Genomic DNA, 14,497 nt, shown 5'->3' on the forward strand with positions numbered 1-14,497 from the left:
CAACAGAAAGAAATAGAGTGAGATACGAAGCACAGTAGCATATATATACATTTTAAAATGTGTGTGAGTAAAACACAGATTACACAGTTTGCAGGAAAACATGTTAACACATGAAACACATTACAATGACTGCCTAAATTGGGGGTGAGATAAAAGAGAAAAAATAAGTAGAGTAAAAATTCATAAATGTGAACCTCATTTCTCTACTAAGGTGATCTTGGAAATAACTGTTGGATGATTAGGAGGCCACCTGCAGACCAGCACCCTGTGTCTCTCAGTGTTGCTACCTCTGGGAGTAAATATCTGAGAACAAATTATTAGAATATATATTTTTTTGGCCGAGCTCAGTGGCTCAACCTGTAATCCCAGCACTTTGGGAGGCCGAGGTGAGTGGATTGCCTGAGCCTGCAGGTTCGAGACCCGCCTGGGCAACTTGGCAAGACCTCATCTCTACAATAAATAAAAAATTAGCCGGGTGTGGTAGTGCGTGCCTGTAGTTCCAGCTACTTGGAAGACTGAGTCGGAAGGATCGCCTGAGCCCAGCATGTCGAGGCTGCGGTGGCCGGGAGCGGCCACTGCACTCCAGTCTGGGCAACAGAGTAAGACTCCAACTCAAAAAAAAAAGTATTTTTTGTTAATTTAACTAAAAATGAATGAAATTCATGCTTCTGAAATCTTGTTCCTTTTTTTTTTATTTTTTGCCTTTAATTCCCTCTCTTGTCATCTTTTCTGTTACTGTATGTTCTGTTTGGTTGTAGCTTAAATCCAGAATACTCTAGCTCGTTATCTATGTCTGATTTAGCTACCACATGTATATCAGCATGTTATCATTCTCAGAAGATAATTCTTAGTGATAATTTGTTGACTTTTCAATGTCCTTGTGGATCTATAATAGCTTTTTCTGATTAAAAGTAGGGAATACAAAATACTTGGAATAAGGCAGTCATTCCTTTCATCAGTTATCCATTATAAAATTTGTTATTTATCTTGTTTTTCCTACAAGAATATCTGCTTAGGGTAGATGAAAATACTGACTCCCAGAGAGTTTTCTGAGATAGCAGTAAGATTTTGGGTAGAATGGAGTGTATGAAACAAATAGGCCCCATCTTCAGCAGTTTTGTTGTCAGAACAAAATCCTTTTGTAAGTCATGAACTTTTAGGTCGCCTGAGTTTTAAGTTAGCCTCAATTAAGGTTTTTGGTTGTTGTACCACCCAGGCTCCAGATTAGCAACTGGAGACAGGAACTGTGGTGGAATTAAAGTAACCTTAGCAACCATTATCATGTAAATTAGCCTTCTTGGGAAGGAAGTTGAGAGCGTGGGCACTTGTTAGGGCATTCCTTTATTGCATTTACAACTAGAACTGGCTTGCATTTTGCCATTTTAAAATCAGGGTGTAGCAGCTCCTTGGACATGAGTTCTGTGTTACTGTAGCCTTCTGTTAGGCCATATTTTCACAAAACAGAAAATGCCTCTCTGGTATGCTTCCCCTCCTTTATACACACTGAGACCTCTTTTTTCTTTAGTGACTACCTTTTCCCCCACTGTCTTCTGGCACTAACACTCTACACCAAATCTCTGATACACAAAGAAAGCCACTTAGGTGTGGGCCTTGTATACTCTGATGGCCAAGATTTGATTAATGGCAGAACATGTGGTACCAGGGCTACTTCTTAAACAGCACAAGAGCAACACATCTTTGGTCTCAAATCTTAATTTTTTGTCTTAGTTGTTTGGTTTTTGTTTGTTTGCTTGTTTGTTTTTGACTTGGAGTCTCACTCTGTTGCCCAGGCTGGAGTAAAGTGGCATGCTCATGGCCCCTGCAACCTGCTGGGCTCAGGCGATCCTTCTACCTCAGCCTTCCAAGTAGCTGGAACTACTAGTGCACGCTACCATGCCTGGCTTATTTTTTGATTTATTGTAGAGACAAGGTCTCACCAAGTTGCCCAGACTGTTTTCGAACCCCTGAGCTTTAGGCAGTCCTCTCGCCTCAGCCTCCCAAAGTACTGGGATTAGTACTGGGATGATAGACTGAGCCACCATGCCTGGCCAGCCTTTCGGTTTTAGGAAATAAGATTTTCTTTCCTTTTTTTTCTTACTGTGAATATACTTTATCCAGTCATTTTTGTTTACAACTGAAACTTTGGGAATTCAGAATTAACATTCTTGCCTGTGAGCTTCTTGTAGACACCAGAAAAGTTTCAACCTTGTGTTCCACATTGTTCTGCTGTGCTTTGTCCAAGTGCACCTCAATGAGCCAGCTGCAGTCCAGCTTCACGTGGATTCTCTTGCCCACAATTTCACTTGGGAAGACCAAGTCCTCAAGGATGATGTCATGCACAGCTGTCAGAGTATGGCTCCTGGGACATTTTTGCTTATTTTTTGTGTGGTTGTTTTGAGTTGGCTTAGGCAGAATTCTCCTCTGAGCCATGAAGACAGCATGCTTCCCACTGAACTTTTTCTCCAATTCATGTACTAGCTGGACTTGGATTTTTTGGAAAGACTTCAGTTGAGGAGTGAGAACAAAGATTATGATAGCTTTCCAACCACCACCAACTCCAATTTCCTTGGCTGCCTTTATGTTGAGCTCCTGAGCTGAGCCTTGAGGTCCAAGTTCATCCTCAGCTCGAGGAGAGCCTGGGAGATAACCAGACTCTGGTTTCTTGCCATTGGGCTTCATGGTCTTGGCACTCAAACTGAACATGGTCTTCTCCTGGGAACACAGAACGCACTGCTGTCAGCAGCTCCCACAGCCCAGGCTATAGGCGCAGTCGGCTCGCCCTCCTGCCCGCACGGCCCTAAGAAATAAGATTTTCTAACAGCTTTGAGTTTTTTGTTTTTTTTTTTGAGTTGGAGTCTCACTCTGTCGCCCAGACTGGAGTGCAGTGGCCGCTCCCGGCCACCGCAGCCTCGACCTGCTGGGCTCCAGCGATCCTTCCGCCTCAGCCTTCCAAGTAGCCGGAATTACAGGCTTGCGCTACCACGCCCGGCTGAACTTTGGAGTTTTAATGCAGGCTTATTCTTTATGGATTTAGAGATTGGTTGTGTGGGAGGGAGGAGTAGTAAAACAAGCAAATCCAAAGTAGTTACTTTGAGATGGAGTTGTGAGTACTCTGTACTTGTTTAGTACCTTCCTAATGAGTCCAGTGGTTTCAGCAAAGGGCTTGTGATTGAAAGCTTACCATTCAAGGTTAATTATTGTTATGCTGTTGGTGGTAGGCAAATGGCTTCTCTCAGTCTCAGGTTTTCTCTTTGTAACGTAAGAGTGAAAACAACTACTCTATTGTGGAGAAATATTTACAGAAGGAACTAAAATTTAACTAGTGGTGTGGTCAAGAACATCATCTGATGTAGGACAGATTCTCAATCTGTAGGGTAATATGTAGGGTAGTATGTCTCAACTATATCTACTTAGTTTGCTTCAGTTGAGGCTTTTATGTTTTCTCTTTGATTTTAAATTTCCTTCCTTCTATTTACCATGGTTAAGTTGTCCTTCAAATCACAACAGATACTCCTGTATAACAGTTGTCGTTGTTGGCTTAACCATCAACATATGAGTTGATCTTGAATTCCAAACATTTGAGCACTTATATGCAAAGCTAGAAAATAAATATAAAATGTATAAAAGCATAATTCCTGCCCTTCAATATAATAGTCATCCAAATAACTGGAAACAGCTCTGATGTTATTTTGCACAGCTCAGATCTTCTCTTTTCCATCGAAATCATTCCTAGATCTCTTGATTATTCTTCACATTGATGCTGGGTGGAGTGCTCCATTGTCACGGAAAAGCATTTCAGAGCGAGTCGCAAGTGGAGTTTAAGACAGAATATATTAGAAAGAGTCATGCTCAAGAGGGAGCATGGGTCTCTTAAGAGAGGGCGCATGCTTGCCTTTGACAAGAAGCTTTATATACTGTTACAACCATGATTAAGCAAACCATGAGCTAAGAGTGGTGGGCTACAGGTCACAAGTTTTGATTACCATCTCTCAACCTTCTAAGGCTACAAGGACCTTCTCAATAATTAAAGTTATTGCCTAACTAGATTTGGACTTTTCTTAGAACTTCCTATCTCTGTTGTTTCTGATCCACATTCCAGCTGCAAGGTGGTCAAGTGGTATGCCTGGTCGGTAGGGTGAAGGTTGTATACCAATAAGAAAGGTGTCTGAGCCAGGCATGGTGGCCCATGCCTGTAATCACATCACTTCAGGAGGTAGAGGCCAGAGGATGGCCTGAGTTCATGGGTTCGAGACCTACCTTGGCAACTTGGCAGGACCTTGTCTGTACAATAAATAAAAAAAGCTAGCCAGGCCTATGGTTCCAGCTTCCTGGAAGGCTGAGGGGAAAGGATCACCTAAGTCTAGAAGGTCGAGGCTGTGGTGGCCATGAACCTGCTACTAGACTCCAGTCTGGGTGACAGAGTAAGAACTCTGACTTAAAAAAAAAGAGAGAAAAAGGTGTGTGAGTGCTTTACCCTGTTTTAATTTAAACTGCCTACAAGAAATATATCTATGTCTAACTTGCATTGAATAATCTGCCTCAGTATGGCAGTCTGCTAGACCCATTACCACCATCCTAATTAGCAGTGTCACTTACTTGTAAGAGGTCGTATTCCAAATGATAATTCTCAGGATGTTCCCTGACCTGTATTAATTTTCTCCCTTGTTCAGGTCACCAGATCCAGGTTCAGGTGCTTATCATCCAAAAGCCAAACTCAGGAGACAAGAGTTGATGGAAGGAAAATAGGCTTTATTTAAGAGCCAGCAACCTAGCAACCTGAGGAGATGGTGAACTTATGTCCCAAATATCACCTCAGACTTTTAGTTTACTGTGGGACTTTTAAAGGGAAACTAGGTATGAAAAACATGGAGGAGTAGTGCCGGTGCCACCAGTTTTTGTTCTGATGGTTATCTTGAGTAATCAGTCTGGCCAGCTCCATCTTGACTGTAGCCTGGTGGTGAATCTCTCCTCAGGTGGGAAGGGTCTACAGACAGGGTTCCATGCCTGGTTTGTTCCAAGACTAGCCTTGGGAGCCTCTTAAGCAAGAACATAATTCGAGACACAAGCATGGGTGGGGAGGGGTGTCTAAAATGTACTTTTAAATTCTACATTCTCAGTTACAACTGGACTGTTGTTTTATCAGCTCTGAATTTTTGTTAACTTTTTAAGTATCAGCTCATGCTTAAGTCTTATCTTCAGCTTCTAGTCAACTTAATCCTCATTTCATCAAAGAATGTTAATTGACTTCTTCCTAGCCACATGCCACATACATTTTTAAAGATAAATGAATGTACTTTTATCCTTGATAAATTGTATTTTGTATTTTCAGTATATTTCAGTCTTTTGTGTTTTCAGTATTTGTTTCAGTATTTAGTTTCTATTTCAGATATTTGTGATTTTTAGGTTATGACTTTCATGTTACTATCTAATCTTTTTTTAAAAATCTAATCTTTACAGATAGGTTTATACCAGCAAAATGTAAAAGCTACGATTTAAATCTTCAAGATGTTGATAAACATCTACTAAAGTACAGCCAAAATACAGAGCCCTGTGACAATTAGTAAACCATTGATTAATAATTGATTATTTACAGTTGACTGAACCAATGGTAAACCTATTAACTAATTGTAAATCTACCATAATTGTTCAACCAATTGTAAATCCATTGCTTAACTAGCATAAGAATCTTGATTTCATTGATATGTATTGGACCCACTCCATGCTATTTCTCTGATCTCCCAGTCTAACAATTTTGTCAAAAGCAGAGTTAGGTCAGTGTGATTCTTTCCTGGGTGGACCCATTCTGAATTCTGGTGTTCTTCATACCCCTTCCCCTCCCTACCATAGGCCAACACAGAATTTTGCTGGAAATCCTTATTAACCCTTCATCTATAGTTTTAAGACTCTAGGCTTTTTTTCCCTTTGAAACTGAGAAAATGGAAATGGAATTTTCTTGTTTCTAGTCTTCTAGCTTATTATCCATCGATTAGAGATATGGATCGCAATGTATTAGGCTGTGATTTATCTGGTCCTAGAGATTTGAACTTACCGAAAACTGCTGGATGCTCTTTTATGAACTTTTCTCCTGATTCAGGCTTCAGTTTCTTCTTAACCATGTGTGTTTCTTTCCATTTTCCCCTCTTTTCAGTATAGAAAATTATTCCTGATAAAGAAAATGGAAACAAAATAAGAGTTAAATAGGTTAGAGTTTCTGTTTGTTTTTTTTTTTGAATTGGAGTCTCTGTCGCCCAGGCTGGAGTGCAGTGGCATGCTCACGGCCACTGCAGCCTTGATCTGCTGGGTAGAAAGCGATCCTTCTGCCTCAGCCTTCTAAGCAGACTTCCAAGCAGCTTCCAAGCAGCCTTCCAGGCGCATGCCACCACGCCCAGCTAATTTTTTAATTTATTGTAGAGACAAGGTCTCACCAAGTTGCCCAGGCTGGTCTTGAAACCCTGGGCTCAGCAGTCTCTTGCTTTGGCCTCCCAAAGGCCTGGGATTACAGACTTGAGCCACCGTGCCCGGCCTGTGGGTTTTTCTTTTTTTTTTTTTTAAGTGATAGTCAGGCCTGTTTCTTATGTTTTTGTACACCTCCACTAAAGATTGTATGTTTGTACTTTTCATTAGCTTATATTAAGCTTCTGATATATGATATATGCCGGGCACAGCATTAGACTTTTCTTAGACTCTAAAAGATGAATAAGATATGGTATCTACTCTCAGAGGTCACAGTATAGTTGGAGATAAACACATGCGTGCACACACTGTATAGCAAGATAAGCACAAATAGAGAAAGCCGGAAATCCTATGGTTACACTGAGGAAATAGTGATCAATTATGTATAATGTAGCAGGTTTATATGTACCTCCACAGAGGAAGCTCTGCTTTAGTGGATTTTTTTTTTTTTAAAGTAGGAGTCTCACTCTGTCACCCAGGCTAGAGTGCAGTGGCACATTCACGGCCACAGCAGCCTCAACCTGCTGGGCTCAGGTGATCCTTCCACCTCAGCCTTCCAAGTAGCTGGAACCACAGGCGTGCACTACCATGCCAGTCTAATTTGTTTTATTTATTGTAGAGACGAAGTCTCGCCAAGTTGCCCAGGCTGGTCTCAAACCCCCACTGGACTCAGGCAATCCTTTCACCTTCACCTCCCAAAGTGTTGGGATTACAGGCGTGAGCCACCACACCCAGCTTAAGTGGATTCTTTTTTTTTTTGAGTTGGAGTCTCACTCTGTCGCCCAGACTGGAGTGCAGTGGCTGCTCCCGGCCACTGCAGCCTCAACCTGGTGGGCTCCGGCGATCCTTCCGCCTCAGCCTTCCAAGTAGCCGGAATTGCAGGCATGCGCTACCACGCCCGGCTGATTTTTTGATTTATTGTAGAGATGAGGTCTCGCTGCCCAGGCAGGTCTCGAACCCGTGGGCTCAGGCAATCCACTCACCTCAGCCTCCCAAAGGCACAGGATTATAGGCTGAGCCACCGAGCCCGGCTTTAAGTGGGTTCTTAAAGGAAGTGTAGACATTTTGGGTGGATTGGGATGGGGTTGGAAGAACAACATCCCTTTATATGAAGGGGTAATAAATGGAAATGGAAAATGGAAGGTAAAGGCCGTCATGTTGTGTTGAGAACCCTTAAAATAGCCCAGCATGGTTGGAATATGAAGCATAAGGGGGCTCCCAAGAAGTGAGGCTCAGGAGATAAGTGAGACCATATCAGAAAGGGCCTTCTGTTCTCTGCTAGAATTTGGATTCCAGGAGGCACAGGAGTGTCACTAAAGGGGCTTAAGCAGAGGTTGTGATCAAACCAAGCCAGTTTAGTCCTTCTTTATGACATACTGTATAATTCAGGCTAGGCTAATTATGTTGTCATAGCAGGCAATCTCCAAATTTCAGTGGGTTGCAGTCATAAGGGTGTGTTTCTTACTTATGATGCATATCCATCACGTAACTCTCTTCCAGAACTTGGGCTGGAGGTACAGCTCCCATCTAAGACATTTCTGTTGTGGTAGCGGAAAATGAGGTGTGGTAGAACCACACCATCGCTCTGAAAGTTTCTGTTCAGAAGTGGGATATGGCATTTCCTCTTATTTCCTAAAATCATTGCTAAAGCAAGTCATTTGGTCAAACCTGCCATCAACTGTCTAATCCTTCACCAGGGAGGAGCAGTGAATATTTTGAATATGTAATCTATTTACATTCTTGGACTGCTGGCATCTTTGTTCCCAGTGACTTGAAGTTGCCTGAAGGAATACAGCTAGTTGTAGGCAGAGAAATGAGAGACCAGAAAATGTCCTGGCAGCTTTAGTTTCTGTTCTCCCTGGAGCTGCCCTGGTTCCTGAAACTTCCTTTGTGTCAGTGAGCTAATAGGAGAGTTCCATGATCAGATTTGCATGTTAAAACAATTACTTTGGATTGATTTGGAGAACGGGAAAGTGCATCAGAGTAGAAAGCTGGAAGAACAGTTAGTACCTTGTGTAGAAAGAATGGCCTGCTTCAGATGTGGAAGCACAAGCATGGGACCTGTCAGTGGGACTAGAAAGATACAGATGAATTCTTTAGAGTTACATTGGATCAGGTCCTGGTTATTGTGGGGAGGAATAAACAAGAGGAACAGAGTTATGCCCAGTTAGAACATTTGAGTGGGTGATCGGTCGTGCCATTCACCAACATAGGAGGTAAAGCAAGAAGATCATTTTAGGTTTGTTGAGTTGGAGGCATCTGTGGAACTGCTGGATAGAGATGACTAGTAAGCAAATTGGATAAACTAGTATGGAGCTCATGGGGTGTAAAGAATGTTATTAAAGTAGAGATTAAGGGAGGCCCAAACTTTACCTGTATGATGTCCACATATATACCTAATCCTGAATTGTACCCCCATCTTTAAAATAAAATAAAAGAGTGTTATTAAATGATTACTGGAATGTAAGGGTAAGAAACCATGGGTAAGAAGGAAAGGGAAAAACAGGTGGCCAAGAAACTGAAAGTAAAGGAATCAGTAGACCAAAGTCAGTGAGAGATCCTTGCAGAGGTCATTAAACAAGCAAGCCAAAAGGAGGAGCCAGAGAGCAGGATGCCCAAATCAGCCATTTTGGAGATGGAACAGTTTCCACTGATGGTGAGGTCTGGAGTGATCTTGGTAGTGATTAGCAGAATGAAGACAAATGAAGAACATCATTGGAGGTAAAGATCAAAGAATTCTCAGTCTGAGGTCTCCATGTGCCACCGATGTGGATCATTGATATCCTCTGGTGTGGCAGAGACTTCTCATTGTCTACTCAGTGTCTAGTTTCTACTTCTTTATATGCAGCAGAAAGGAGGAAGGGCAAAAAGGGCTCTCCCAGAATCCCTGCCCACCAACTTCTACTTCCATTTCATCTGATAAACTCAGATGATGGTGGAATTTAAGGTGACTAGAGTCTGAGAGAGGGACATTTGATAGATGGCAGTAACTAGGAGGGGAAGAGATGATGGAGTTGAATGCCATGACCTTAAAATCACTTGCTTTTAAAAAGAGAGTTTGGGCAAAGAGTATGGCAGGTGCCAAGCTTCTGAGGGCTGTGTGCGGGTGGAGGAGGTCTCTCAGGCATTTTTAAGGAATGACAAGGATGCACATGTTGGGGGAGTACAGAAACCCAGGTGGGAGTTCTAGTGATGAGGCCTACAGGTAGCAGGGAGCTAAGTATCGTGTGGTCTTAACATGTCATGTTAAGGACTTTATTTTTTATAATCAATATTTTTTATGATGATATTGTGGGGTACAGTTAAGGGTTAGGTATACAAATATGCTTTGTTCAGGCACCCTTGTTGATAAGAGGTGTCTCCCCGTCCCCAGACAGATATTTACTACCCTTAATCATCCCCCTCCCCACCGTTAAGGACTTTATGCTTTGGCTTTTTTTTTTTTTTTTTTTTAGTTGGAGTCTCACTCTATCACTCAGGCTGGAATGCAGGGTCGACCTGCTGGGCTCCAGCGATCCTTCTGCCTCAGCCATCCAAGTAACTGGAACTACAGGCGCCCAATACCATGCCCGGCTAATTTTTTATTTATTGTAGAGATGAGGTCTTACCAAGTTGCCCGGGGTGGTCTCGAACCTGCAGGCTCAGGCAATCCACTTGCCTTGGCCTCCCAAAGTGCTGGGATTACAGACTGAGCCACTGAGCCCGACTTCTTTGGCTTTTGTTTTAAACGATGTAGGAAACCATGGGAAGGTTTTGAGCAGCGGGTAACATAATGTGACTTAAGCTTGACAGGATCACTCTGGCTGTAGGGTTGAGGATGAACTGAAAGGGGTCAAGGAGACCAGTTAGGAGGCTGCAGTAGCTAGATAAGAGATGCTGGTATCTTTGCCTATGTGATGCCAGTGAAGATGGGAGAAGTGGTTGGATTCAGCATACATCTGGAAAGTAGAGCTAACAGGATATGTTAATGTGTTTGAGGAGTGTTTGAAAGAGAAGTTGTGGATGATGTCAAAGTCTTTGGCCAGAACAACTGTAAGGATGAGAGCAATAGGGGAGAGTTGTCCAAAATAGGGATGCTTGTGTTGGTACAGCGACCTACTGCAGGTGGATTCAATATTTTCCTGTTTCAGTATTTTCCTGTTTCTTGTCTCTGTATCCGTTTATTATTTCTCAGTGCACATTTAACTGGCTTTCAGTACATTCATTCACTGTTTTACTGTTGAGCAATTACAAAGTGTTCCAGCCATTATCAGTTAGGTTTCTTTGGTTGCAAAACAAACCATAATTGACTGTGCTTAATTGACTTAAACAGAAAAGAAGGAAGGTAGGTGGGTGGAGAGGAGGGAGTGGGAGAATGTTATAAGGATAATGGATTCACAGAATCAAAGGAAATGCTAAAGAGTTACATCTTGGAAGAGCCCTGAACTAGACTCATGTCACTGAAGTCTAGGTAGCATAATGGACATAATTTTTTTTAATCAGGGTTACCCCATCTGGGTAAACCACTCATTTTGTTGAGTATCTGATTTAATGGAGTACTGAGCTATATGCTAGGAAGGAAGGGGAGAATAAAAAAAAAAAGTACATTTGGAGGGTTAAATTAATGTATCATGAGTAAAACGTATTCACTGAGAATGTAATAAATGCCATGAATGCTATAACAGATATGAAACAAAGATGATGAGATGATTTTATATGAGCAACCATAGCATGTTAAAAATTTTAGATAGAAATAGATTTTAAAGGAAAGATAAGCATGAGAAAATGTGAAGAAGAAACTTTTTTTGTTCTCTAATACAGCACAAATATTTATGTTGTTAAGGCATAGTAAATTATGGTACATCCATAGAATGTAAAACTGGGCAGTCATCAGAAATGATGTTGTCCAAGTGTCTCTAATGAGAGGGGGAAATGATTATAATGTTTTATGGGAAACAAAAATAGATTATGAAGTAATACAAATAGAAAACTCAATTCAGTTTAAAGTATGAGTGTGGGTGTGGGGTGTGTGTGTGTGTGTGTGTGTGTGTGTGTGTGTGTGTGTGTGTGTGTGTGTGTGTGTGTTTTGTGGGAGGTGGAAACAAGTAAAATATCAGTATCTGCTCTACCAACCACCTTGTGGTCCTGCAGTATGTCCACCTTCCTTGGAGCTGAAAGGGGTTTAGTGTTGGGATATGCAGCTCAGGGCATTTGTTGAGAGGTTGTTTTAATAACAGCAATAGAAACAACAGCTACCATATCTTAATCACTCACATTTCTACTCATTTAATCTTTTTTGTTTTAACCCTTGTCTGGGCACAGTGGCTTATATCTGTAATCTCAGTACTTTGGGAGACCAAGGCAGGCAGATTGCTTTAGCTCAGGAATTCAAGACCAGTCAGAGCAACATAGTGAGATCTTGTTTCTCTAAAAAAAAAAAAACCAACCCAAAATTAGATGTGGTGGTGCTCACCTGTAGTCTCAGCCCCTTGGGAGGCTGAGGTGGAAGGATCACCTGAGTTCAGGAAGTTAAGGCTGCAGTGAGTCATGATCATGCTACTGCACTCCAGCCTAGGCAACAGAGTAAGACTCTGACTCAAAAACAAAAACCTTCAATTAAGGAGGGCACATACTGTTGTCATATTCATTGCATTTATGGAGGACTTGGACTCAGAAAGTTTGAGTAACTTAGCTCAGGACACACAGCTAGGAAGTAATAGGGCTAGGATTCGCACCCAGGTGTATGGCCTCCAGATCTGTGCTTATAGCCACCTAGCAACCGTGCCTCCCCCTTTGGCTGTGAGAAGTGCTTGTCCTGCTGGTCCCATGGGTGGCAGAAGCCACTTGAACTAGCTGGGCCCTTCGAGCCCCTTGAGGTCCAGAAGGAGAAGCTGTAAGAGGATGAGATTCTCCCCCTCATGGAAGGAAGTATTTGGGTGAGGGGAGCCTTAGTGGTCCCTGACTCCATCCTCTCTTACTGGATTTGGGGGAACTCAGGCTCATAAGAAATAGTTGGAGACAGGCAAGATCCAAAAACCAGGGGTCACTTGGCCCCAGAGTTTGTTTTTCCCAGGTGGCTCCTTGCCTAGTACTCTCATGCCTCCCTCTGCTTCTGTGCCCACAGGTTTCCTTTGGCTTGGTCCCATGTCCCACCCCTGTCCCCGTGCTCCCCTCAGTCTGTCCAGCCACCCCCAGTGTGGATAGCAGATTAGACTGCTTCTTGGGACACTGCCATTGCATCGCTATTGCAGGGCAGCGTTAGCTGCCCTCTCTGAGCCTCAGAGTCCTGTGGGACCATCCACCACTACAGAGGCCTGTGTGAGGAATAAGCAGAGACTGTGTACCAAGCATGTTACATTGCGGCTATCAAGTCAGCATTGTGGGTGCTCAGCTGTTCCTTCATGCAGTGATTATAACTTCAGGCTCTGTGGCTGCAGCCACCGTGGGCAGTCCCACCTTGGACTCTCCCCACATCTTGCAAGTTGAAGGGAAGGAGAGATGGTTATTGGCCTTGAAGCCTGGAACCCAAGCGAGTAAACAGAACCCGGTGCTATGGTTCTGTTTACACACACAGCCTTGGTGTGCTGGGTGCTGTGGCGAGGGGTCTCTGTGTGGTGTGAGACTTGCACCGGCCCCCTTGGACTCTTGTCTTCTTTCCTTCCACAACAGAAATGCCTCCACAGCTGTATATGCCTGTTGTAACCCCGTCCAGGAAACTTACTTCCAGCAACTGGCACCCACAGCACGGAGCTCTGGCTTCCCGAGTCCTCAGGATGGTGCCTTCAGCCTCGCCGGCAAGGCCAAGCAGAAGCTGCTGAAGCATGGGGTGAACTTGCTGTGACCCATGCCCGTGGTGTCACCTTCATCCCAGGAGGGGACTGTGGAAAGAACACCAACAAGGAAGCTGTGCCTTTTTTAGTAGGAAAGGTGCTTCTATTTTATTTTTCTTGGAACATTCCTTTCTTTAGGAATGTAATGATAGTTGAGTTTTTGTTACTCCTTTGCTGATTGGGATGTATCTGGGGGTGGGCAGTTCTTGATAAAGCACTTGACAAAGAACTTTCTGATATTGGTGGTGTTGAGGCCAGGTCGGGCCTTGATTATTCCTGATACCAAGGAGGAGCAGGGTGAGTTTCCCTATTGTTGCTGACACTTCCTGCTGCTTTTCCCTTCCAGGCTGAACTGGTGCCACATAATTTCAGGTTGGTATTTTTCTAAAACCTGGCTGTCCCTGGTGCAGGGTGTTTGTTCAGCCCCATCAGTAGGTGGTGGTGGGAGGTGTGGCTGCACAGTGAGGAGATGGGTCTGTCGGCAGGCAGCCCCCACTCCCACCTTCCCTTAGCCTTCTCCAGTGTGCTCCTGGGAGTTCTGGAGAATCAGTTCAGGGACATGTCAGCATGCCAAGACCAACAGGCGTGGTTCTGGATCTGTACTCAGTCTAGGGGCCCCTGCAGTGGGGGCAAGTTTGATAATTCCCAAGGGAGTGTGGGCTTTCGAAATCACTTTATAAAAGCCCTGGGGGGCTGAGGCCTAAGATTTCTGTGACATCAGGTCCAAATTGTGTGGCTGGTTTCTTTTGAGTGAATGTCCTCAAATAGGCATTTATATGATGTTTTTGGGTAAAAGCAGCACTGTTCTTTTCAGTGGTGTCTGCATGAAAGGAAATGACCTTGATTTGTGTATCTCCGGACCGGTATGGTACTTAAAATCTCTGTTCTGTTACATTATAGTTAGACATTGTATGATATGGTACAAATTGCTGGATGAAAACATTTATCAAATCCTGACTGAATGTTTATTGGAAATACCTGAGATTCCATTTGAAAATTTTGGTATTAATAATTTCATGTCAATGAGCTGATATCTGGTGTTATTGCATAGTATCTTTTGCTTGAAACAAGTTTCACAGGGCAAAAAATAAAATAGCCAAAAACACTATTGAGTTCTGAGTAATTATATAGTAACATGATCAAGTAACAAAGTTAAGGAAAGGGTTAAGATACTTGTGTGTGTGTATCTATGTATATATGTGTGTGCATATATATATATATATATTTTTTTTTTT

The 14,497-nt window shown here is 42.9% G+C and overlaps 1 pseudogene; it reads right to left on the bottom strand.

Moving 5' to 3' along the window:
• Positions 1-2,128: 2,128 nt before the first annotated feature.
• LOC103265953 lies at positions 2,129-2,703 on the bottom strand (annotated as a pseudogene).
• Positions 2,704-14,497: the final 11,794 nt, after the last annotated feature.

Source organism: Carlito syrichta, unplaced genomic scaffold (genome assembly GCF_000164805.1).
Source record: "Carlito syrichta isolate Samal-C Ts95f unplaced genomic scaffold, Tarsius_syrichta-2.0.1 Scaffold306949, whole genome shotgun sequence".
Taxonomy (NCBI): domain Eukaryota; kingdom Metazoa; phylum Chordata; class Mammalia; order Primates; family Tarsiidae; genus Carlito; species Carlito syrichta.